Source organism: Rhinoderma darwinii, chromosome 2, assembly GCF_050947455.1.
Source record: "Rhinoderma darwinii isolate aRhiDar2 chromosome 2, aRhiDar2.hap1, whole genome shotgun sequence".
Classification (NCBI taxonomy): Eukaryota; Metazoa; Chordata; class Amphibia; order Anura; family Rhinodermatidae; genus Rhinoderma; species Rhinoderma darwinii.
In genome coordinates this window covers 96943979-96971413 of record NC_134688.1, presented here as the reverse complement: position 1 = coordinate 96971413, position 27435 = coordinate 96943979, and the positions used below count along the sequence as shown (strand labels likewise).

General features: G+C 42.8%; 1 long non-coding RNA gene across 2 annotated transcripts in view; it reads left to right on the top strand.

Annotated features, from left to right (window-relative positions):
- The first annotated feature begins 5440 nt into the window (after positions 1 to 5440).
- LOC142740730 (uncharacterized) overlaps positions 5441 to 27435 on the top strand; it is a 38801-nt gene continuing 16806 nt past the window's right edge. For both annotated transcript variants that reach the window (XR_012880865.1, XR_012880864.1), the window contains exons 1-5: positions 5441 to 5670; positions 9892 to 9965; positions 14978 to 15051; positions 22324 to 22397; positions 26625 to 26698. This is a non-coding gene — a long non-coding RNA (uncharacterized LOC142740730). The remainder of the gene's footprint in view (positions 5671 to 9891; positions 9966 to 14977; positions 15052 to 22323; positions 22398 to 26624; positions 26699 to 27435) is intronic.

Here is a 27435-nt window from a genome sequence, read left to right as displayed (position 1 = left end):
TAATTAATATTATTATTAATTACTGATAGTTATCAGGCTAGTTTCTAGCTCTGGACTTTCAGAGGTGTGGTAATACCTTCCTGGTATATAAGGACATATGTCTAGTAGTACATATATTGGCTATAGATATTTAAGGGCATTGTAAATGCCTTTGTGTTCTACACATGGGTGCACTGCATTTACATTCCAACATACACATTCATCAACATCTCCACTTTCCCCTAGGGAAATTTTTGGCTGGTATGGAGGGTAATGTGGCTGGCATAAGGAGAATTGAGGGCATAGGGTCTGTCCTTGCAGAATTGTAATTAGCATCGAAGACATTGTTGCTGTAATACGATGCATTCCGTGATTGTTGTTGTCAGAGGACATTGTGGCTTTTATGGTAACATCGTGACTGGGAATTAGAGATAGTGTGGCTGTCATGAGGACATTGTGACTTTTTTGGAGGCATTGTGATATTTGTGTTGGGATTGTGACTGATAAAGTGAACAATGAGGGCATTGTGACTTAGTTGGAGATGTGGTATTAAAATGGGCATTGTGTTTGGGAATGTGGCAGTTGTCATGAGAGCATTTTGTTTGTCTTGGGCATTATTAAGAGGCAATAAGTGAATTGTGGTTGCCATGGTTGTATTCCGAATGGCTAAGAGGGCATGGAGAGTAATGTGGCTGTCATTGAGGGACTTGTGGCTGTAATAAAGATATTGTGGCTGGGATAAGGGACATTGTGGATGTCATGTGGCATAATGGTTTTCATGAGTGCATTGTTGCATGAATGGGAGCCATTGTGGCTGGTATTTGGCTATTTGGATAAGACATATAGCGGGTGTCATGTGGACATTGTAACTGTCCTCGCGGAATTGTAATTAGCATTGAAGGGATTGTTGCTGTCATTAGATGGCATTGTGAATTAGTTGGAGATTTGGTATTAAAATGGGCATTGTGTTTGGGAATGTGGCAGTTGTCATGAGAGCATTTTGTTTGTCTTGGGGCATTATTAAGAGGCAATAACTGAATTGTGGTTGCCATGGTTGTATTCCGAATGGCTAAGAGGGCATGGAGAGTAATGTAGCTGTCATTGAGGGACTTGTGGCTGTAATAGAGATATTGTGGCTGGGATAAGGGACATTGTGGATGTCATGTGGCATAATGGCTCTCATGAGTGCATTGTTGCATGAATGGGAGCCATTGTGGCTGGTATTTGGCTATTTGGATAAGACATATAGCGGGTGTCATGTGGACATTGTAACTGTCCTCGCGGAATTGTAATTAGCATTGAAGGGATTGTTGCTGTCATTAGATGGCATTGTGACTTAGTTGGAGATTTAGTATTAAAATGGGCATTGTGTTTGGGAATGTGGCAGTTGTCATGAGAGCATTTTGTTTGTCTTGGGGCATTATTAAGAGGCAATAACTGAATTGTGGTTGCCATGGTTGTATTCCGAATGGCTAAGAGGGCATGGAGAGTAATGTGGCTGTCATTGAGGGACTTGTGGCTGTAATATAGATATTGTGGCTGGGATAAGGGACATTGTGGATGTCATGTGGCATAATGGCTCTCATGAGTGCATTGTTGCATGAATGGGAGCCATTGTGGCTGGTATTTGGCTATTTGGATAAGACATATAGCGGGTGTCATGTGGACATTGTAACTGTCCTCGCGGAATTGTAATTAGTATTGAAGGGATTGTTGCTGTCATTAGATGGCATTGTGACTTAGTTGGAGATGTGGTATTAAAATGGGCATTGTGTTTGGGAAAGTGGTAGTTGTCATGAAAGCATTTTGTTTGTCTTGGGGCATTATGGTTCTCTTAAGAGGCAATAAGTGAATTATGGTTGTCATGTTTGTATTCCGAATGGCTAAGGGGGCATTAAGGATAATGTGGCTGGCATTGTGGGACTTGAGGCTTTAATAGAGCTATTGTAGCTGGGATAAGGGACATTGTGGATGTCATGGGGACATAGTGGCTCTTATGAGTGCATTGTTGCTTGAATGGGAGCCATTGTGGCTGGTATTTGGCTATTTGGATAAGATATATAGTGGGTGTTCTGTAGGCATTGTGTCTTGCATTAGTGGCATTGTACGTAGAATGGGGGCAATCTAGTTGGAATAGGGCTATTAATGGCATTGTGACAGGCATGGAGGGCATTGTGTCATTTCTGCATTATCTTTGGCAAAAGGGGAATTGAGAACATTGTGGCTGTAATGGAGATATTGTGGCTGGGCTCAGGGACAGTGTGGCAGACATGTGGGCATAATGGCTCCAGAGGAGCACTGTGGCTGGCACGTGGGCATTGCTGCCATAGGAGGAATTGTGGTTGACATAGGGACATTGTAGTTGTCATGGGAGTATTGAGGTGTGCAAAAAAGGCATTCAGGCCATTGTGGCTGATATGGAGTGCAATGTGGCGTTTGTGGTGGCATTGATGCTGGCATAGATAGAATTGAGAGCTTTTTGGTTGATCGATAAATTTGTAATTGGCACTGAGGGCATTGTGGCTCGCATATGAGTAATTTGGGGATAGTGGCTGTCATGGGGGGCATTGTGGATTTTAGGTAAGCATTGTGTCTGGTAAAGTGGACAATGAGGACATAGTGGTTGTCTTGGGGCATTTTAGTTGTCCTGGTTCTATTGATGTTGGCTTAGGGAGCATTGAGGACAATATGGCTGGCATTGAGAGCATTAGATTATCATGGAGCATAGTGGCTGGGATAAGGGACATTGTGGACCTTGCAGATGTCATGGCTGCATTTTGACTGGGAAAAGGGACATTGTGTAAAGGATCTGCCAGGCACTGCTTCGGGGTTAATTCCCAGAATTAATCAGTCAACACCTGAGTGTACATCCCTGAGACAGACACCAGCTTCCTCCACTCAGGCTGGCAGGCTTAGGAGTGGGAGAGCCTATCGCAACCTGGCCAGACTCAGCTAGCTCCCGCCCTCGGTCTATTTAAGCCTGCTCTTCCTGTCCATCTGTGCTTGTGAATTCTTTCCTTGAGGTTTCCTGGCCCAGCTACAGCTCCTGCTACCTTTTGATCCTGCTCCATACAGACCCCGGCTTACCGACTACTCTTCTGCTTTTCGCTTTGTACCTCGCACTCTCCTGGCTTGACTCGGCTCGTTCACTACTCTGTTGCTCACGGTGTTTCCGCGAGCAACTGCCCATTTCCCTTGCTTGTATTCCCTTGTTTGTTTGTCGTGTTTGTCATGCACTTACTGAGCGCAGGGACCGCCGCCCAGTTGTACCCCGTCGCCTAGGGCGGGTCGTTGCAAGTAGGCAGGGACAGAGTGGCGGGTAGATTAGGGCTCACTTGTCCGTTTCCCTACCCCCCCCACCACTACACATTGTTGATTTCATGGGGGCAATTTAGCTGGCATTTAGAGCACTGTGGCTGGCATGGAGGAAAATTTACGATCATGGGGGCATTGGGGCTGGCATAAGAGGCATTGGCAGCACTGTGGCTGCGCTAAAGTAGATTGTGGCTCGCATAGTGGCATTGTGGCTCCTGGCATAATGACTGTCATGGGGCATTGTAGTTGTCATAGGGCTATTGAAGCCATTGTGGCTGTCATGGTTGTATTGCAGTTAACTTAGGCGGCATTGAGAGCAATGTTGTTTGGATAAGGGGCATTATGAAAGGAATAAGGGACACTGGAGTTTGTATCTGTCATGGGGACATTTTAGCTGCCATATGGGATATTGGTTAGAGGCATTATGGCTGTCACGTGGTATTGGATGTAACAGGGGCTTTGTGGTTGGTTGGCATTGTGGCTGGCAGGGAGGAAGTTGTGGCTAACATTGAGGATATTATGACTGGGATATGGGACATAGCGAGTGTCATGAGGATATTGTGGCTTGCAGGTGTCATTATGGCTGGCACAGGGATTTGTGTCTGTCATGTCTTGGTTAGCAAAGGGGAAAGTGAGTTCATTGTGGCTTTAATAAAGGCATAGTGGCTTGCAAAGGAGCATTGACATTTGGTGGTTTATATTTTGGCCTTCGGGCTGGCATAAGGGGCATTGACTGCATTTTTGCATGGATAAAGTACATTGTGGTCGCATTATTGTTGATTTTCTGGCGGCTTTTTTGGCTGTCATGGAGGGCATTTGACTGTCATAGTGGCATTGTGTCCGTTATAAATGACATTGTGGGTTTCATGAGGGCATAGTCACTCTTACAGGAGCATTATTGCCAGCATTGGGCATTGTAAATGCCTTGGTGTCATTGAGGGCAATGTCATTGAGGGCAATGTCATTAGCGCATTGTGCCTTACATGGGAGCTTTGTGGCTGTCATGTGGTTAATTGTAGTTTGCATATAGATACTGAGGCCATTGTGTGTTGAATAAAGGACATTTGGGTGGTCATTGTAGCTTGGATAAGGGGTATTACCGCTATTGCTGCTGGGATAAAGTACACTGTAGCTGGCATGGGGACTTTGTGCCTGGCATAGTGGCCACTGACAGCGTGGTTGCTGCCATTAAGGCATTTTTGTGGAGATAACGTAGATTGCGTGTGCCATGGGATCAATGTGGGTGTCATGGGGTTTTAGTCTTAGGAGACCATATAAATGACATGGGGCATAATGTGGCTATTATAAGAACCTTGTGGCTGGCATGGCGCATTGTAGTTGGAATAAGGTACATTGCGGGCGTTGTGAGTGCATTGTGGCTGACCTGAAAAGCATTGTGGCTTTTTTTAAGGTCTTGTAGCTGGTACGGCAGGCACTACGGTTGTCATGTGGGAATTTTGGTTGGCTTAGCAGGTATTGAAGGCATGGTGATTTGCATAGGGGGCATTGATGACTTTGTGGTTGTCATGTGGGGGAAATGTTGCTGGCACTGAGCACTTTGTGGATGTCATTGGAGCCATTTAGATGTGGTGGGACAATGTAGCTGTCATAGGTGCATTTTGGCTGTCATTGGAAAATTGTGACTGTCGTGACTTTTTGATTTAGGGTTTGTGTGGACGATGTTTATTTTTTTACTATGAGTGGCACAGTATAGTTGATGTGTCTAATTTTCTTTGCCTTTCTAGTGATTTGACCACAAGTTGCAAGTCAGCATCTAGCTATTTTTACTACTAGTGATATTAATTTGTGTCTTAACTTGGCGCATGTGAGGTTTTATTGAATGTGTGATATTCTTCATAATGACTGATAATAACTATACTGTGTACTCTCTAGGTCACATTTAGGCCCATGTCATATATGAGTTGTAAATGGTCCACTGAATAGATTGTAGAATGGTTTTCTGTTTTATACAGATGTGGAGGAGAGTGATATTTCTTCTAGACATCTGATCTTTGATGTGATTGGTGACTAATTTTGGGGTTGTGATCAGAGTCGATTATATCCTACTTATGGCTTCTTGTCAAGGTGGGATGGTTTGTGCATACTCTTGGATAGGAAGACTGAGGTTGGATCTCTAGTTTGGCTCCTCAGAATGTATCACAGAAAGGGTTTAATTGGCCCTTAAAATATTTGGGGGTTTCATTAGAAACTAGGCACACTAAAATCTCTTTACTGTTTCCAATACATCCATAGTATATACCAGGAATGTATTATCACACCTCTTTCTTGATTTTTTTTCTAGGTGTTTATTTGAAAGTGAAGAGAAGCAAGATATGGAATCCTCCAGACAGCGGCAATAGATGAATAAAATGACTGGTAATTAATATTATTATTAATTACTGATAGTTATCAGGCTAGTTTCTAGCTCTGGACTTTCAGAGGTGTGGTAATACCTTCCTGGTATATAAGGACATATGTCTAGTAGTACATATATTGGCTATAGATATTTAAGGGCATTGTAAATGCCTTTGTGTTCTACACATGGGTGCACTGCATTTACATTCCAACATACACATTCATCAACATCTCCACTTTCCCCTAGGGAAATATTTGGCTGGTATGGAGGGTAATGTGGCTGGCATAAGGAGAATTGAGGGCATAGGGTCTGTCCTTGCAGAATTGTAATTAGCATAGAAGACATTGTTGCTGTAATACGATGCATTCCGTGATTGTTGTTGTCAGAGGACATTGTGGCTTTTATGGTAACATCGTGACTGGGAATTAGAGATAGTGTGGCTGTCATGAGGACATTGTGACTTTTTTGGAGGCATTGTGATATTTGTGTTGGGATTGTGACTGATAAAGTGAACAATGAGGGCATTGTGACTTAGTTGGAGATGTGGTATTAAAATGGGCATTGTCTTTGGGAATGTGGCAGTTGTCATGAGAGCATTTTGTTTGTCTTGGGGCATTATTAAGAGGCAATAAGTGAATTGTGGTTGCCATGGTTGTATTCCGAATGGCTAAGAGGGCATGGAGAGTAATGTGGCTGTCATTGAGGGACTTGTGGCTATAATAGAGATATTGTGGCTGGGATAAGGGACATTGTGGATGTCATGTGGCATAATGGCTCTCATGAGTGCATTGTTGCCTGAATGGGAGCCATTGTGACTGGTATTTGGCTATTTGGATAAGACATATAGCGGGTGTCATGTGGACATTGTAACTGTCCTCGCGGAGTTGTAGTTAGCATTGAAGGGATTGTTGCTGTCATTAGATGGCATTGTGACTTAGTTGGAGATGTGGTATTAAAATGGGCATTGTGTTTGGGAAAGTGGTAGTTGTCATGAAAGCATTTTGTTTGTCTTGGGGCATTATGGTTCTCTTAAGAGGCAATAAGTGAATTGTGGTTGTCATGGTTGTATTCCGAATGGCTAAGGGGGCATTAAGGATAATGTGGCTGGCATTGTGGGACTTGTGGCTGTAATAGAGCTATTGTAGCTGGGATAAGGGACATTGTGGATGTCATGGGGACATAGTGGCTCTTATGAGTGCATTGTTGCTTGAATGGGAGCCATTGTGGCTGGTATTTGGCTATTTGGATAAGATATATAGTGGGTGTTCTGTAGGCATTGTGTCTTGCATTAGTGGCATTGTACGTAGAATGGGGGCAATCTAGTTGGAATAGGGCTATTAATGGCATTGTGACAGGCATGGAGGGCATTGTGTCATTTCTGCATTATCTTTGGCAAAAGGGGAATTGAGAACATTGTGGCTGTAATGGAGATATTGTGGCTGGGCTCAGGGACAGTGTGGCAGACATGTGGGCATAATGGCTCCAGAGGAGCACTGTGGCTGGCACGTGGGCATTGCTGCCATAGGAGGAATTGTGGTTGACATAGGGACATTGTAGTTGTCATGGGAGTATTGAGGTGTGCAAAAAAGGCATTCAGGCTATTGTGGCTGATATGGAGTGCAATGTGGCGTTTGTTGTGGCATTGATGCTGGCATAGATAGAATTGAGAGCTTTCTGGTTGATCGATAAATTTGTAATTGGCACTGAGGGCATTGTGGCTCGCATATGAGTAATTTGGGGATAGTGGCTGTCATGGGGGGCATTGTGGATTTTAGGTAAGCATTGTGTCTGGTAAAGTGGACAATGAGGACATAGTGGTTGTCATGGGGCATTTTAGTTGTCCTGGTTCTATTGATGTTGGCTTAGGGAGCATTGAGGACAATATGGCTGGCATTGAGAGCATTAGATTATCATGGAGCATAGTGGCTGGGATAAGGGACATTGTGGACCTTGCAGATGTCATGGCTGCATTTTGACTGGGAAAAGGGACATTGTTGATTTCATGGGGGCAATTTAGCTGGCATTTAGAGCACTGTGGCTGGCATGGAGGAAAATTTACGATCATGGGGGCATTGGGGCTGGCATAAGAGGCATTGGCAGCACTGTGGCTGCGCTAAAGTAGATTGTGGCTCGCATAGTGGCATTGTGGCTCCTGGCATAATGACTGTCATGGGGCATTGTAGTTGTCATAGGGCTATTGAAGCCATTGTGGCTGTCATGGTTGTATTGCAGTTAACTTAGGCGGCATTGAGAGCAATGTTGTTTGGATAAGGGGCATTGTGAAAGGAATAAGGGACACTGGACTTTGTATCTGTCATGGGGACATTTTAGCTGCCATATGGGATATTGGTTAGAAGCATTATGGCTGTCACGTGGTATTGGATGTAATGGGGGCTTTGTGGTTGGTTGGCATTGTGGCTGGCCGGGAGGAAGTTGTGGCTAACATTGAGGATATTATGACTGGGATATGGGACATAGCGAGTGTCATGAGGATATTGTGGCTTGCAGGTGTCATTATGGCTGGCACAGGGATTTGTGTCTGTCATGTCTTGGTTAGCAAAGGGGAAAGTGAGTTCATTGTGGCTTTAATAAAGGCATAGTGGCTTGCAAAGGAGCATTGACATTTGGTGGTTTATATTTTGGCCTTCGGGCTGGCATAAGGAGCATTGACGGCATTGTTGCATGGATAAAGTACATTGTGGTCGCATTATTGTTGATTTTCTGGCGGCTTTGTGGCTGTCATGGAGGGCATTTGACTGTCATAGTGGCATTGTGTCCGTTATAAATGACATTGTGGGTTTCATGAGGGCATAGTCACTCTTACAGGAGCATTATTGCCAGCATTGGGCATTGTAAATGCCTTGGTGTCATTGAGGTCAATGTCATTGAGGGCAATGTCATTGGCGCATTGTGCCTTACATGGGAGCTTTGTGGCTGTCATGTGGTTAATTGTAGTTTGCATATAGATACTGAGGCCATTGTGTGTTGAATAAAGGACATTTGGGTGGTCATTGTAGCTTGGATAAGGGGTATTACCGCTATTGCTGCTGGGATAAAGTACACTGTAGCTGGCATGGGGACTTTGTGCCTGGCATAGTGGCCACTGACAGCGTGGTTGCTGCCATTAAGGCATTTTTGTGGAGATAACGTAGATTGCGTGTGCCATGGGATCAATGTGGGTGTCATGGGGTTTTAGTGACTTAGGAAACCATGTAAATGACATGGGGCATAATGTGGCTATTATAAGAACCTTGTGGCTGGCATGGCGCATTGTAGTTGGAATAAGGTACAATGCGGGCGTTGTGAGTGCATTGTGGCTGACCTGAAAAGCATTGTGGCTTTTTTTAAGGTCTTGTAGCTGGAACGGCAGGCACTACGGTTGTCATGTGGGAATTTTGGTTGGCTTAGCAGGTATTGAAGGCATGGTGATTTGCATAGGGGGCATTGATGACTTTGTGGTTGTCATGTGGGGGAAATGTGGCTGGCACTGAGGACTTTGTGGATGTCATTGGAGCCATTTAGATGTGGTGGGACAATGTAGCTGTCATAGGTGCATTTTGGCTGTCATTGGAAAATTGTGACTGTCGTGACTTTTTGATTTAGGGTTTGTGTGGACGATGTTTATTTTTTTACTATGAGTGGCACAGTATAGTTGATGTGTCTAATTTTCTTTGCCTCTCTAGTGATTTGGCCACAAGTTGCAAGTCAGCATCTAGCTATTTTCAATACTAGTGATATTACTTTGTGTCTTAACCTGGCACATGTGAGGTTTTGTTGAATGTGTGATATTCTTCATGATGACTGATAATAACTATACTGTGTACTCTCTAGGTCACATTTAGGCCCATGTCATATATGAGTTGTAAATGGTCCACTGAATAGATTTTAGAATGGTTTTCTGTTTTATACAGATGTGAAGAAAAGTGATATTTCTTCTAGACATCTGATCTTTGATGTGATTGGTGACTAATTTTGGGGTTATGATCAGAGTCGATTATATCCTACTTATGGCTTCTAGTCAAGATGGGATGGTTTGTGCATACTCTTGGATAGGAAGACTGAGGTTGGATCTCTAGTTTGGCTCCCCAGAATGTATCACAGAAAGGGTTTAATTGGCCCTTAAAATATTTGGGGGTTTCATTAGAAACTAGGCACACTAAAATCTCTTTACTGTTTCCAATACATCCATAGTATATACCAGGAATGTATTATCACACCTCTTTCTTGATTTTTTTTTCTAGGTGTTTATTTGAAAGTGAAGAGAAGCAAGATATGGAATCCTCCAGACAGCGGCAATAGATGAATAAAATGACTGGTAATTAATATTATTATTAATTACTGATAGTTATCAGGCTAGTTTCTAGCTCTGGACTTTCAGAGGTGTGGTAATACCTTCCTGGTATATAAGGACATATGTCTAGTAGTACATATATTGGCTATAGATATTTAAGGGCATTGTAAATGCCTTTGTGTTCTACACATGGGTGCACTGCATTTACATTCCAACATACACATTCATCAACATCTCCACTTTCCCCTAGGGAAATTTTTGGCTGGTATGGAGGGTAATGTGGCTGGCATAAGGAGAATTGAGGGCATAGGGTCTGTCCTTGCAGAATTGTAATTAGCATCGAAGACATTGTTGCTGTAATACGATGCATTCCGTGATTGTTGTTGTCAGAGGACATTGTGGCTTTTATGGTAACATCGTGACTGGGAATTAGAGATAGTGTGGCTGTCATGAGGACATTGTGACTTTTTTGGAGGCATTGTGATATTTGTGTTGGGATTGTGACTGATAAAGTGAACAATGAGGGCATTGTGACTTAGTTGGAGATGTGGTATTAAAATGGGCATTGTGTTTGGGAATGTGGCAGTTGTCATGAGAGCATTTTGTTTGTCTTGGGCATTATTAAGAGGCAATAAGTGAATTGTGGTTGCCATGGTTGTATTCCGAATGGCTAAGAGGGCATGGAGAGTTATGTGGCTGTCATTGAGGGACTTGTGGCTGTAATAGAGATATTGTGGCTGGGATAAGGGACATTGTGGATGTCATGTGGCATAATGGTTTTCATGAGTGCATTGTTGCATGAATGGGAGCCATTGTGGCTGGTATTTGGCTATTTGGATAAGACATATAGCGGGTGTCATGTGGACATTGTAACTGTCCTCGCGGAATTGTAATTAGCATTGAAGGGATTGTTGCTGTCATTAGATGGCATTGTGAATTAGTTGGAGATTTGGTATTAAAATGGGCATTGTATTTGGGAATGTGGCAGTTGTCATGAGAGCATTTTGTTTGTCTTGGGGCATTATTAAGAGGCAATAACTGAATTGTGGTTGCCATGGTTGTATTCCGAATGGCTAAGAGGGCATGGAGAGTAATGTAGCTGTCATTGAGGGACTTGTGGCTGTAATAGAGATATTGTGGCTGGGATAAGGGACATTGTGGATGTCATGTGGCATAATGGCTCTCATGAGTGCATTGTTGCATGAATGGGAGCCATTGTGGCTGGTATTTGGCTATTTGGATAAGACATATAGCAGGTGTCATGTGGACATTGTAACTGTCCTCGCGAAATTGTAATTAGCATTGAAGGGATTGTTGCTGTCATTAGATGGCATTGTGACTTAGTTGGAGATTTGGTATTAAAATGGGCATTGTGTTTGGGAATGTGGCAGTTGTCATGAGAGCATTTTGTTTGTCTTGGGGCATTATTAAGAGGCAATAACTGAATTGTGGTTGCCATGGTTGTATTCCGAATGGCTAAGAGGGCATGGAGAGTAATGTGGCTGTCATTGAGGGACTTGTGGCTGTAATATAGATATTGTGGCTGGGATAAGGGACATTGTGGATGTCATGTGGCATAATGGCTCTCATGAGTGCATTGTTGCATGAATGGGAGCCATTGTGGCTGGTATTTGGCTATTTGGATAAGACATATAGCGGGTGTCATGTGGACATTGTAACTGTCCTCGCGGAATTGTAATTAGTATTGAAGGGATTGTTGCTGTCATTAGATGGCATTGTGACTTAGTTGGAGATGTGGTATTAAAATGGGCATTGTGTTTGGGAAAGTGGTAGTTGTCATGAAAGCATTTTGTTTGTCTTGGGGCATTATGGTTCTCTTAAGAGGCAATAAGTGAATTATGGTTGTCATGTTTGTATTCCGAATGGCTAAGGGGGCATTAAGGATAATGTGGCTGGCATTGTGGGACTTGAGGCTTTAATAGAGCTATTGTAGCTGGGATAAGGGACATTGTGGATGTCATGGGGACATAGTGGCTCTTATGAGTGCATTGTTGCTTGAATGGGAGCCATTGTGGCTGGTATTTGGCTATTTGGATAAGATATATAGTGGGTGTTCTGTAGGCATTGTGTCTTGCATTAGTGGCATTGTACGTAGAATGGGGGCAATCTAGTTGGAATAGGGCTATTAATGGCATTGTGACAGGCATGGAGGGCATTGTGTCATTTCTGCATTATCTTTGGCAAAAGGGGAATTGAGAACATTGTGGCTGTAATGGAGATATTGTGGCTGGGCTCAGGGACAGTGTGGCAGACATGTGGGCATAATGGCTCCAGAGGAGCACTGTGGCTGGCACGTGGGCATTGCTGCCATAGGAGGAATTGTGGTTGACATAGGGACATTGTAGTTGTCATGGGAGTATTGAGGTGTGCAAAAAAGGCATTCAGGCCATTGTGGCTGATATGGAGTGCAATGTGGCGTTTGTGGTGGCATTGATGCTGGCATAGATAGAATTGAGAGCTTTTTGGTTGATCGATAAATTTGTAATTGGCACTGAGGGCATTGTGGCTCGCATATGAGTAATTTGGGGATAGTGGCTGTCATGGGGGGCATTGTGGATTTTAGGTAAGCATTGTGTCTGGTAAAGTGGACAATGAGGACATAGTGGTTGTCATGGGGCATTTTAGTTGTCCTGGTTCTATTGATGTTGGCTTAGGGAGCATTGAGGACAATATGGCTGGCATTGAGAGCATTAGATTATCATGGAGCATAGTGGCTGGGATAAGGGACATTGTGGACCTTGCAGATGTCATGGCTGCATTTTGACTGGGAAAAGGGACATTGTTGATTTCATGGGGGCAATTTAGCTGGCATTTAGAGCACTGTGGCTGGCATGGAGGAAAATTTACGATCATGGGGGCATTGGGGCTGGCATAAGAGGCATTGGCAGCACTGTGGCTGCGCTAAAGTAGATTGTGGCTCGCATAGTGGCATTGTGGCTCCTGGCATAATGACTGTCATGGGGCATTGTAGTTGTCATAGGGCTATTGAAGCCAATGTGGCTGTCAGGGTTGTATTGCAGTTAACTTAGGCGGCATTGAGAGCAATGTTGTTTGCATAAGGGGCATTGTGAAAGGAATAAGGGACACTGGACTTTGTATCTGTCATGGGGACATTTTAGCTGCCATATGGGATATTGGTTAGAAGCATTATGGCTGTCACGTGGTATTGGATGTAATGGGGGCTTTGTGGTTGGTTGGCATTGTGGCTGGCAGGGATGAAGTTGTGGCTAACATTGAGGATATTATGACTGGGATATGGGACATAGCGAGTGTCATGAGGATATTGTGGCTTGCAGGTGTCATTATGGCTGGCACAGGGATTTGTGTCTGTCATGTCTTGGTTAGCAAAGGGGAAAGTGAGTTAATTGTGGCTTTAATAAAGGCATAGTGGCTTGCAAAGGAGCATTGACATTTGGTGGTTTCCATTTTGGCCTTCGGGCTGGCATAAGGGGCATTGACGGCATTGTTGCATGGATAAAGTACATTGTGGTCGCATTATTGTTGATTTTCTGGCGGCTTTGTGGCTGTCATGGAGGGCATTTGACTGTCATAGTGGCATTGTGTCCCTTATAAATGACATTGTGGGTTTCATGAGGGCATAGTCACTCTTACAGGAGCATTATTGCCAGCATTGGGCATTGTAAATGCCTTGGTGTCATTGAGGGCAATGTCATTGGCGCATTGTGCCTTACATGGGAGCTTTGTGGCTGTCATGTGGTTAATTGTAGTTTGCATATAGATACTGAGGCCATTGTGTGTTGAATAAAGGACATTTGGGTGGTCATTGTAGCTTGGATAAGGGGTATCACCACTATTGCTGCTGGGATAAAATACACTGTAGCTGGCATAGGGACTTTGTGGCTTGCATAGTGGCCACTGACAGCGTGGTTGCTGCCATTAAGGCATTTTTGTGGAGATAACGTAGATTGCGTGTGTCATGGGATCAATGTGGGTGTCATGGGGTTTTAGTGACTTAGGAGACCATGTAAATGACATGGGGCATAATGTGGCTATTATAAGAACCTTGTGGCTGGCATGGCGCATTGTAGTTGGAATAAGGTACATTGTGGGCGTTGTGAGTGCATTGTGGCTGACCTGAAAAGCATTGTGGGTTTTTTTAAGGTCTTGTAGCTGACACAGCAGGCACTATGGTTGTCATGTGGGAATTTTGGTTGGCTTAGCAGGTATTGAAGGCATGGTGATTTGCATAGGGGGCATTGATGACTTTGTGGTTGTCATGTGGGGGAAATGTGGCTGGCACTGAGGACTTTGTGGATGTCATTGGAGCCATTTAGATGTGGTGGGACAATGTAGCTGTCATAGGTGCATTTTGGCTGTCATTGGAAAATTGTGACTGTCGTGACTTTTTGATTTAGGGTTTGTGTGGACGATGTTTATTTTTTTACTATGAGTGGCACAGTATAGTTGATGTGTCTAATTTTCTTTGCCTCTCTAGTGATTTGGCCACAAGTTGCAAGTCAGCATCTAGCTATTTTCAATACTAGTGATATTACTTTGTGTCTTAACCTGGCACATGTGAGGTTTTGTTGAATGTGTGATATTCTTCATGATGACTGATAATAACTATACTGTGTACTCTCTAGGTCACATTTAGGCCCATGTCATATATGAGTTGTAAATGGTCCACTGAATAGATTTTACATTGGTTTTCTGTTTTATACAGATGTGGAGGAGAGTGATATTTCTTCTAGACATCTGATCTTTGATGTGATTGGTGACTAATTTTGGGGTTGTGATCAGAGTCGATTATATCCTACTTATGGCTTCTAGTAAAGATGGGGTGGTTTGTGCATACTCTTGGATAGGAAGACTGAGGTTGGATCTCTAGTTTGGCTCCCCAGAATGTATCACAGAAAGGGTTTAATTGGCCCTTAAAATATTTGGGGGTTTCATTAGAAACTAGGCACACTAAAATCTCTTTACTGTTTCAAATACATCTATAGTATATACCAGGAATGTATTATCACACCTCTTTTTTGATATTTTTTTTCTAGGTGTCTATTTGAAAGTGAAGAGAAGCAAGATATGGAATCCTCCAGACAGCGGCAATAGATGAATCAAATGACTGGTAATTAATATTATTATTAATTACTGATAGTTATCAGGCTAGTTTCTAGCTCTGGACTTTCAGAGGTGTGGTAATACATTCCTGGTATATAAGGACATATGTCTAGTAGTACATATATTGGCTATAGATATTTAAGGGCATTGTAAATGCCTTTGTGTTCTACACATGGGTGCACTGCATTTACATTCCAACATACACATTCATCAACATCTCCACTTTCCCCTAGGGAAATTTTTGGCTGGTATGGTGGGTAATGTGGCTGGCATAAGGAGAATTGAGGGCATAGGGTCTGTCCTTGCAGAATTGTAATTAGCATCGAAGACATTGTTGCTGTAATACGATGCATTCCGTGATTGTTGTTGTCAGAGGACATTGTGGCTTTTATGGTAACATTGTGACTGGGAATTAGAGATAGTGTGGCTGTCATGAGGACATTGTGACTTTTTTGGAGGCATTGTGATATTTGTGTTGGGATTGTGACTGATAAAGTGAACAATGAGGGCATTGTGGAGATGTGGTATTAAAATGGGCATTGTGTTTGGGAATGTGGCAGTTGTCATGAGAGCATTTTGTTTGTCTTGGGCATTATTAAGAGGCAATAAGTGAATTGTGGTTGCCATGGTTGTATTCCGAATGGCTAAGAGGGCATGGAGAGTAATGTGGCTGTCATTGAGGGACTTGTGGCTGTAATAGAGATATTGTGGCTGGGATAAGGGACATTGTGAATGTCATGTGGCATAATGGCTCTCATGAGTGCATTGTTGCATGAATGGGAGCCATTGTGGCTGGTATTTGGCTATTTGGATAAGACATATAGCGGGTGTCATGTGGACATTGTAACTGTCCTCGCGGAATTGTAATTAGCATTGAAGGGATTGTTGCTGTCATTAGATGGCATTGTGACTTAGTTGGAGATTTGGTATTAAAATGGGCATTGTGTTTGGGAATGTGGCAGTTGTCATGAGAGCATTTTGTTTGTCTTGGGGCATTATTAAGAGGCAATAACTGAATTGTGGTTGCCATGGTTGTATTCCGAATGGCTAAGAGGGCATGGAGAGTAATGTGGCTGTCATTGAGGGACTTGTGGCTGTAATATAGATATTGTGGCTGGGATAAGGGACATTGTGGATGTCATGTGGCATAATGGCTCTCATGAGTGCATTGTTGCATGAATGGGAGCCATTGTGGCTGGTATTTGGCTATTTGGATAAGACATATAGCGGGTGTCATGTGGACATTGTAACTGTCCTCGCGGAATTGTAATTAGCATTGAAGGGATTGTTGCTGTCATTAGATGGCATTGTGACTTAGTTGGAGATGTGGTATTAAAATGGGCATTGTGTTTGGGAAAGTGGTAGTTGTCATGAAAGCATTTTGTTTGTCTTGGGGCATTATGGTTCTCTTAAGAGGCAATAAGTGAATTGTGGTTGTCATGTTTGTATTCCGAATGGCTAAGGGGGCATTAAGGATAATGTGGCTGGCATTGTGGGACTTGAGGCTTTAATAGAGCTATTGTAGCTGGGATAAGGGACATTGTGGATGTCATGGGGACATAGTGGCTCTTATGAGTGCATTGTTGCTTGAATGGGAGCCATTGTGGCTGGTATTTGGCTATTTGGATAAGATATATAGTGGGTGTTCTGTAGGCATTGTGTCTTGCATTAGTGGCATTGTACGTAGAATGGGGGCAATCTAGTTGGAATAGGGCTATTAATGGCATTGTGACAGGCATGGAGGGCATTGTGTCATTTCTGCATTATCTTTGGCAAAAGGGGAATTGAGAACATTGTGGCTGTAATGGAGATATTTTGGCTGGGCTCAGGGACAGTGTGGCAGACATGTGGGCATAATGGCTCCAGAGGAGCACTGTGGCTGGCACGTGGGCATTGCTGCCATAGGAGGAATTGTGGTTGACATAGGGACATTGTAGTTGTCATGGGAGTATTGAGGTGTGCAAAAAAGGCATTCAGGCCATTGTGGCTGATATGGAGTGCAATGTGGCGTTTGTGGTGGCATTGATGCTGGCATAGATAGAATTGAGAGCTTTCTGGTTGATCGATAAATTTGTAATTGGCACTGAGGGCATTGTGGCTCGCATATGAGTAATTTGGGGATAGTGGCTGTCATGGGGGGCATTGTGGATTTTAGGTAAGCATTGTGTCTGGTAAAGTGGACAATGAGGACATAGTGGTTGTCATGGGGCATTTTAGTTGTCCTGGTTCTATTGATGTTGGCTTAGGGAGCATTGAGGACAATATGGCTGGCATTGAGAGCATTAGATTATCATGGAGCATAGTGGCTGGGATAAGGGACATTGTGGACCTTGCAGATGTCATGGCTGCATTTTGACTGGGAAAAGGGACATTGTTGATTTCATGGGGGCAATTTAGCTGGCATTTAGAGCACTGTGGCTGGCATGGAGGACAATTTACGATCATGGGGGCATTGGGGCTGGCATAAGAGGCATTGGCAGCACTGTGGCTGCGCTAAAGTACATTGTGGCTTGCATAGTGGCATTGTGGCTCCTGGCATAATGACTGTCATGGGGCATTGTAGTTGTCATAGGGCTATTGAAGCCATTGTGGCTGTCATGCTTGTATTGCAGTTAACTTAGGCGGCATTGAGAGCAATGTTGTTTGGATAAGGGGCATTGTGAAAGGAATAAGGGACACTGGACTTTGTATCTGTCATGGGGACATTTTAGCTGCCATATGGGATATTGGTTAGAAGCATTATGGCTGTCACGTGGTATTGGATGTAATGGGGGCTTTGTGGTTGGTTGGCATTGTGGCTGGCAGGGAGGAAGTTGTGGCTAACATTGAGGATATTATGACAGGGATATGGGACATAGCGAGTGTCATGAGGATATTGTGGCTTGCAGGTGTCATTATGGCTGGCACAGGGATTTGTGTCTGTCATGTCTTGGTTAGCAAAGGGGAAAGTGAGTTCATTGTGGCTTTAATAAAGGCATAGTGGCTTGCAAAGGAGCATTGACATTTGGATGTTTCCATTTTGGCCTTCGGGCTGGCATAAGGGGCATTGACGGCATTGTTGCATGGGTAAAGTACATTGTGGTCGCATGATTGTTGCTTTTCTGGCGTCTTTGTGGCTTTCATGGAGGGCATTTGACTGTCATAGTGGCATTGTGTCCCTTATAAATGACATTGTGGGTTTCATGAGGGCATAGTCACTCTTACAGGAGCATTATTGCCAGCATTGGGCATTGTAAATGCCTTGGTGTCATTGAGGGCAATGTCATTGGCGCATTGTACCTTACATGGGAGCTTTGTGGCTGTCATGTGGTTAATTGTAGTTTGCATATAGATACTGAGGCCATTGTGTGTTGAATAAAGGACATTTGGGTGGTCATTGTAGCTTGGTTAAGGGGTATCACCGCTATTGCTGCTGGGATAAAGTACACTGTAGCTGGCATGGGGACTTTGTGTCTGGCATAGTTGCCACTGACAGCGTGGTTGCTGCCATTAAGGCCTTTTTGTGGAGATAACCTAGATTGCGTTTGTCATGGGATCAATGTGGGTGTCATGGGGTTTTAGTGACTTAGGAGACCATGTAAATGACATGGGGCATAATGTGGCTATTATAAGAACCTTGTGGCTGGCATGGCGCATTGTAGTTGGAATAAGGTACATTGCGGGCGTTGTGAGTGCATTGTATCCGACCTGAAAAGCATTGTGGCTTTTTTTAAGGTCTTGTAGCTGGCACGGCAGGCACTACGGTTACATAGTTACATAGTTTGTACGGCTGAAAAAAGACACATGTCCATCAAGTTCAACCAAGGGAAGGGAAAAGGGAAGGAAAAATTTCTACACATAGGAGCTAATATTTTTTTGTTCTAGGAAATTATCTAACCCTTTTTTAAAGCCATCTACTGTCCCTGCTGTGACCAGCTCCTGCGGTAGGCTATTCCATAAATTCACCGTTCTTACTGTAAAGAAGCCATGTCGCCTCTGCAGCTTGAACCTTTTTTTCTCCAGACGGAGGGAGTGCCCCCTTGTGTTTTGAGCGGGTTTTACAAGGAACAGGATATCACCATATTTTTTGTATGTGCCATTAATATATTTATATAAGTTAATCATGTCCCCCCTTAGTCGTCTTTTTTCAAGGCTAAATAGGTTTAATTCTTTCAATCTTTCCTCATAACTTAAATTCTCCATGCCCCTTATTAGCTTCGTTGCTCTTCTTTGTATTTTTTCCAACTCCAGGGCATCCTTTCTATGAACTGGAGCCCAGAACTGAACTGCATATTCTAGATGAGGCCTCACTAATGCTTTGTAAAGTGGCATTATTACATCCCTGTCCCGCGAGTCCATGCCTCTTTTAATACACGACAATATCCTGCTGGCTTTTAAAGCAGCTGATTGACACTGCATGCTGTTATTGAGTTTATGATTTACAAGTACACCCAGATCCTTCTCAACAAGTGAATCCGCCAGTGTAGCGCCCCCTAGGACTTATGATGCATGCAGGTTGTTGGTACCCAGATGCATAACTTTACATTTATCTACATTAAACTTCATTTGCCAAGTGGACGCCCAAACACTTAGTTTGTTTAAATCTGCCTGTAATTCATGAACATCTTCCATAGTCTGAACTATATTACATAGCTTGGTGTCATCTGCAAAAATAGAAATAGTGCTATTAATCCCTTCCTCTATATCATTAATAAATATCTATATCATTAATTGAATAATAGTGGTCCCAGCACTGAACCCTGGGGTACACCACTTATAACCGGTGACCATTCAGAGAAGGAATCATTGACCACAACTCTCTGGATACGGTCCTTGAGCCAATTCTCAATCCAATTACAAACTATATTTTCTAAACCTATAGTCCTTAATTTACCCATTAGGCGTCTATGGGGGACAGTGTCAAATGCCTTTGCAAAGTCCAAAAACACTAAATCCACAGCGGCCCCTCTGTCTAGACTTCTGCTCACCTCTTCATAAAAACAGATTAGGTTAGTTTGACAACTTCTGTCCTTAGTAAAACCGTGCTGGCTGTCACTTATAATGCTATTTATTGTCACATAATCCTGTATATAGTCCCTCAATAGCCCCTCAAACATTTTCCCCACGATGGATGTTAAGCTTACTGGTCTATAATTACCCGGGGAAGACCTAGAGCCCTTTTTGAAAATAGGCACCACATTTGCCCTGCGCCAGTCCCTTGGCACTATACCAGTCACTAGAGATTCTCTGAATATTATGAAAAGGGGGACAGAAATAACTGAACTAAGCTCTTTAAGAATTCTAGGGTGTAACCCATCTGGTCCCGGAGCCTTGTGCACATTTATTTTATTTAATTTAGCTTGGACCATCTCTACATTCATCCAATTCAGTATATCAACTGATATATTAACAGCACTGGCACCGGCTACATCAGCTGCTCTTTCTTCTGTTGTATATACAGAGCTAAAGAACCCATTTAGTAACTCTGCCTTCTCTTGATCCCCTGTGATCAACTCCCCATTACCATTATCTAGGGGTCCTACATGTTCAGACCTTGGCTTTTTTGCATTTATATGCTTGAAGAATTTTTTAGGATTTGTTTTACTATCCTTGGCCACCTGCCTTTCATTTTGTATTTTTGCTAATTTTATTACATTTTTACAGATTTTATTAAGCTCTTTATATTTTACAAAGGCTACAGCTGTACCCTCAGATTTGTATTTTTTAAATGCCCTTTTATTGTCATGTATTGCCCCTTTCACAGAAGGTGTAAGCCATGTGGGGTTTAATTTGAGTAGTTTATACTTATTACCTGTAGGAATAAATTTTGCACTATAATAACTCAAAGTAGATTTGAAAATCTCCCATTTATCATTTGTTCCATTATTTGACATTAGTTCTTCCCAGTCTATATCCTGAATTGCAGCCCTCATCCTGGGGAAATTGGCTTTCTTAAAATTAAATGTTTTTGCCCTCCCAGCCTGCGTTTGTTTTTTACAGTATAGGTAAAATGTAACTATATTGTGATCACTGTTACCGAGGTTTTCACGAACATTGACATTCCCAACAAGATCTGCATTATTAGAAATGACCAGATCCAACAGAGCTTCACCTCTAGTCGGGTCTTCCACAAACTGGCCCATAAAATTTTCCTGCAACAGGTTGAGGAAATGTCTCCCCTTTGCAGTTGAAGCCGAACCATGACACCAATTAATATCCCGGAAATTAAAATCTCCCATTATCACTACAGTACCCGCCTGTGCAGCCCGCTCCATCTGTTTATATAGCTGAACTTCCATCTCCTCAGTTATATTGGGGGGTCTATAGATTACACCAAAAGTAATTTTTTCAGTGTTTACCTCCCTTTCTAGTTCCACCCACAAGGTTTCAACCTCCTCACAGTCTTCACCCACTATTGTCTCTTTCACACTCGCCTTCATATCATGTTGTCATGTGGGAATTTTGGTTGGCTTAGCAGGTATTGAAGGCATGGTGATTTGCATAGGGGGCATTGATGACTTTGTGGTTGTCATGTAGGGGAAATGTGGCTGGCACTGAGGACTTTGTGGCTGTCATTAGAACCATTTAGATGTGGTGGGACAATGTAGGTGCATTTTGGCTGTCATTGGAAAATTGTGACTGTCGTGACTTTTTGATTTAGGGTTTGTGTGGACGATGTTTATTTTTTTACTATGAGTGGCACAGTATAGTTGATGTGTCTAATTTTCTTTGCCTCTCTAGTGATTTGGCCACAAGTTGCAAGTCAGCGTCTAGCTATTTTCGCTACTAGTGATATTACTTTGTGTCTTAACCTGGCGCATGTGAGGTCTTTGTTGAATGTGTGATATTCTTCATGATGACTGATAATAACTATACTGTGTCCTCTCTAGGTCACATTTAGGCCCATGTCATATATGAGTTGTAAATGGTCCACTGAATAGATTGTAGAATGGTTTTCTGTTTTATACAGATGTGGAGGAGAGTGATATTTCTTCTAGACATCTGATCTTTGATGTGATTGGTGACTAATTTTGGGGTTGTGATCAGAGTCGATTATATCCTACTTATGGCTTCTAGTCAAGATGGGGTGGTTTGTGCATACTCTTGGATAGGAAGACTTGAGGTTGGATCTCTAGTTTGGCTCCTCAGAATGTATCACAGAAAGGGTTTAATTGGCCCTTAAAATATTTGGGGGTTTCATTAGAAATTAGGCACACTAAAATCTCTTTACTGTTTCCAATACATCTATAGCATATACCAGGAATGTATTATCACACCTCTGTCTTGATTTTTTTTCTAGGTGTCTATTTGAAAGTGAAGAGAAGCAAGATATGGAATCCTCCAGACAGCGGCAATAGATGAATCAAATGACTGGTAATTAATATTATTATTAATTACTGATAATTATCAGGCTAGTTTCTAGCTCTGGACTTTCAGAGGTGTGGTAATACCTTCCTGGTATATAAGGACATATGTCTAGTAGTTAGTAGTACATATATTGGCTATAGATATTTAAGGGCATTGTAAATGCCTTTGTGTTCTACACATGGGTGCACTGCATTTACATTCCAACATACACATTCATCAACATCTCCACTTTCCCCTAGGGAAATATTTGGCTGGTATGGAGGGTAATGTGGCTGGCATAAGGAGAATTGAGGGCATAGGGTCTGTCCTTGCAGAATTGTAATTAGCATAGAAGACATTGTTGCTGTAATACGATGCATTCCGTGATTGTTGTTGTCAGAGGACATTGTGGCTTTTATGGTAACATCGTGACTGGGAATTAGAGATAGTGTGGCTGTCATGAGGACATTGTGACTTTTTTGGAGGCATTGTGATATTTGTGTTGGGATTGTGACTGATAAAGTGAACAATGAGGGCATTGTGACTTAGTTGGAGATGTGGTATTAAAATGGGCATTGTCTTTGGGAATGTGGCAGTTGTCATGAGAGCATTTTGTTTGTCTTGGGGCATTATTAAGAGGCAATAAGTGAATTGTGGTTGCCATGGTTGTGTTCAGAATGGCTAAGAGGACATGGAGAGTAATGTGGCTGTCATTGAGGGACTTGTGGCTATAATAGAGATATTGTGGCTGGGATAAGGGACATTGTGGATGTCATGTGGCATAATGGCTCTCATGAGTGCATTGTTGCCTGAATGGGAGCCATTGTGACTGGTATTTGGCTATTTGGATAAGACATATAGCGGGTGTCATGTGGACATTGTAACTGTCCTCGCGGAATTGTAGTTAGCATTGAAGGGATTGTTGCTGTCATTAGATGGCATTGTGACTTAGTTGGAGATGTGGTATTAAAATGGGCATTGTGTTTGGGAAAGTGGTAGTTGTCATGAGAGCATTTTGTTTGTCTTGGGGCATTATGGTTCTCTTAAGAGGCAATAAGTGAATTGTGGTTGTCATGGTTGTATTCCGAATGGCTAAGGGGGCATTAAGGATAATGTGGCTGGCATTGTGGGACTTGTGGCTGTAATAGAGCTATTGTAGCTGGGATAAGGGACATTGTGGATGTCATGGGGACATAGTCGCTCTTATGAGTGCATTGTTGCTTGAATGGGAGCCATTGTGGCTGGTATTTGGCTATTTGGATAAGCTATATAGTGGGTGTTCTGTAGGCATTGTGTCTTGCATTAGTGGCATTGTACGTAGAATGGGGGCAATCTAGTTGGAATAGGGCTATTAATGGCATTGTGACAGGCATGGAGGGCATTGTGTCATTTCTGCATTATCTTTGGCAAAAGGGGAATTGAGAACATTGTGGCTGTAATGGAGATATTGTGGCTGGGCTCAGGGACAGTGTGGCAGACATGTGGGCATAATGGCTCCATAGGAGCACTGTGGCTGGCACGTGGGCATTGCTGCTATAGGAGGAATTGTGGTTGAGATAGGGACATTGTAGTTGTCATGGGAGTATTGAGGTGTGCAAAAAAGGCATTCAGGCTATTGTGGCTGATATGGAGTGCAATGTGGCGTTTGTTGTGGCATTGATGCTGGCATAGATAGAATTGAGAGCTTTCTGGTTGATCGATAAATTTGTAATTGGCACTGAGGGCATTGTGGCTCGCATATGAGTAATTTGGGGATAGTGGCTGTCATGGGGGGCATTGTGGATTTTAGGTAAGCATTGTGTCTGGTAAAGTAGACAATGAGGACATAGTGGTTGTCATGGGGCATTTTAGTTGTCCTGGTTCTATTGATGTTGGCTTAGGGAGCATTGAGGACAATATGGCTGGCATTGAGAGCATTAGATTATCATGGAGCATAGTGGCTGGGATAAGGGACATTGTGGACCTTGCAGATGTCATGGCTGCATTTTGACTGGGAAAAGGGACATTGTTGATTTCATGGGGGCAATTTAGCTGGCATTTAGAGCACTGTGGCTGGCATGGAGGAAAATTTACGATCATGGGGGCATTGGGGCTGGCATAAGAGGCATTGGCAGCACTGTGGCTGCGCTAAAGTAGATTGTGGCTCGCATAGTGGCATTGTGGCTCCTGGCATAATGACTGTCATGGGGCATTGTAGTTGTCATAGGGCTATTGAAGCCATTGTGGCTGTCATGGTTGTATTGCAGTTAACTTAGGCGGCATTGAGAGCAATGTTGTTTGGATAAGGGGCATTATGAAAGGAATAAGGGACACTGGAGTTTGTATCTGTCATGGGGACATTTTAGCTGCCATATGGGATATTGGTTAGAGGCATTATGGCTGTCACGTGGTATTGGATGTAACGGGGGCTTTGTGGTTGGTTGGCATTGTGGCTGGCAGGGAGGAAGTTGTGGCTAACATTGAGGATATTATGACTGGGATATGGGACATAGCGTGTGTCATGAGGATATTGTGGCTTGCAGGTGTCATTATGGCTGGCACAGGGATTTGTGTCTGTCATGTCTTGGTTAGCAAAGGGGAAAGTGAGTTCATTGTGGCTTTAATAAAGGCATAGTGGCTTGCAAAAGGAGCATTGACATTTGGTGGTTTATATTTTGGCCTTCGGGCTGGCATAAGGGGCATTGACGGCATTTTTGCATGGATAAAGTACATTGTGGTCGCATTATTGTTGATTTTCTGGCGGCTTTTTTGGCTGTCATGGAGGGCATTTGACTGTCATAGTGGCATTGTGTCCGTTATAAATGACATTGTGGGTTTCATGAGGGCATAGTCACTCTTACAGGAGCATTATTGCCAGCATTGGGCATTGTAAATGCCTTGATGTCATTGAGGGCAATGTCATTGAGGGCAATGTCATTAGCGCATTGTGCCTTACATGGGAGCTTTGTGGCTGTCATGTGGTTAATTGTAGTTTGCATATAGATACTGAGGCCATTGTGTGTTGAATAAAGGACATTTGGGTGGTCATTGTAGCTTGGATAAGGGGTATTACCGCTATTGCTGCTGGGATAAAGTACACTGTAGCTGGCATGGGGACTTTGTGCCTGGCATAGTGGCCACTGACAGCGTGGTTGCTGCCATTAAGGCATTTTTGTGGAGATAACGTAGATTGCGTGTGCCATGGGATCAATGTGGGTGTCATGGGGTTTTAGTCTTAGGAGACCATATAAATGACATGGGGCATAATGTGGCTATTATAAGAACCTTGTGGCTGGCATGGCGCATTGTAGTTGGAATAAGGTACATTGCGGGCGTTGTGAGTGCATTGTGGCTGACCTGAAAAGCATTGTGGCTTTTTTTAAGGTCTTGTAGCTGGTACGGCAGGCACTACGGTTCTCATGTGGGAATTTTGGTTGGCTTAGCAGGTATTGAAGGCATGGTGATTTGCATAGGGGGCATTGATGACTTTGTGGTTGTCATGTGGGGGAAATGTTGCTGGCACTGAGGACTTTGTGGATGTCATTGGAGCCATTTAGATGTGGTGGGACAATGTAGCTGTCATAGGTGCATTTTGGCTGTCATTGGAAAATTGTGACTGTCGTGACTTTTTGATTTAGGGTTTGTGTGGACGATGTTTATTTTTTTACTATGAGTGGCACAGTATAGTTGATGTGTCTAATTTTCTTTGCCTTTCTAGTGATTTGACCACAAGTTGCAAGTCAGCATCTAGCTATTTTTACTACTAGTGATATTAATTTGTGTCTTAACTTGGCGCATGTGAGGTTTTATTGAATGTGTGATATTCTTCATAATGACTGATAATAACTATACTGTGTACTCTCTAGGTCACATTTAGGCCCATGTCATATATGAGTTGTAAATGGTCCACTGAATAGATTGTAGAATGGTTTTCTGTTTTATACAGATGTGGAGGAGAGTGATATTTCTTCTAGACATCTGATCTTTGATGTGATTGGTGACTAATTTTGGGGTTGTGATCAGAGTCGATTATATCCTACTTATGGCTTCTTGTCAAGATGGGATGGTTTGTACATACTCTTGGATAGGAAGACTGAGGTTGGATCTCTAGTTTGGCTCCTCAGAATGTATCACAGAAAGGGTTTAATTGGCCCTTAAAATATTTGGGGGTTTCATTAGAAACTAGGCACACTAAAATCTCTTTACTGTTTCCAATACATCCATAGTATATACCAGGAATGTATTATCACACCTCTTTCTTGATTTTTTTTCTAGGTGTTTATTTGAAAGTGAAGAGAAGCAAGATATGGAATCCTCCAGACAGCGGCAATAGATGAATAAAATGACTGGTAATTAATATTATTATTAATTACTGATAGTTATCAGGCTAGTTTCTAGCTCTGGACTTTCAGAGGTGTGGTAATACCTTCCTGGTATATAAGGACATATGTCTAGTAGTACATATATTGGCTATAGATATTTAAGGGCATTGTAAATGCCTTTGTGTTCTACACATGGGTGCACTGCATTTACATTCCAACATACACATTCATCAACATCTCCACTTTCCCCTAGGGAAATATTTGGCTGGTATGGAGGGTAATGTGGCTGGCATAAGGAGAATTGAGGGCATAGGGTCTGTCCTTGCAGAATTGTAATTAGCATAGAAGACATTGTTGCTGTAATACGATGCATTCCGTGATTGTTGTTGTCAGAGGACATTGTGGCTTTTATGGTAACATCGTGACTGGGAATTAGAGATAGTGTGGCTGTCATGAGGACATTGTGACTTTTTTGGAGGCATTGTGATATTTGTGTTGGGATTGTGACTGATAAAGTGAACAATGAGGGCATTGTGACTTAGTTGGAGATGTGGTATTAAAATGGGCATTGTCTTTGGGAATGTGGCAGTTGTCATGAGAGCATTTTGTTTGTCTTGGGGCATTATTAAGAGGCAATAAGTGAATTGTGGTTGCCATGGTTGTATTCCGAATGGCTAAGAGGGCATGGAGAGTAATGTGGCTGTCATTGAGGGACTTGTGGCTATAATAGAGATATTGTGGCTGGGATAAGGGACATTGTGGAT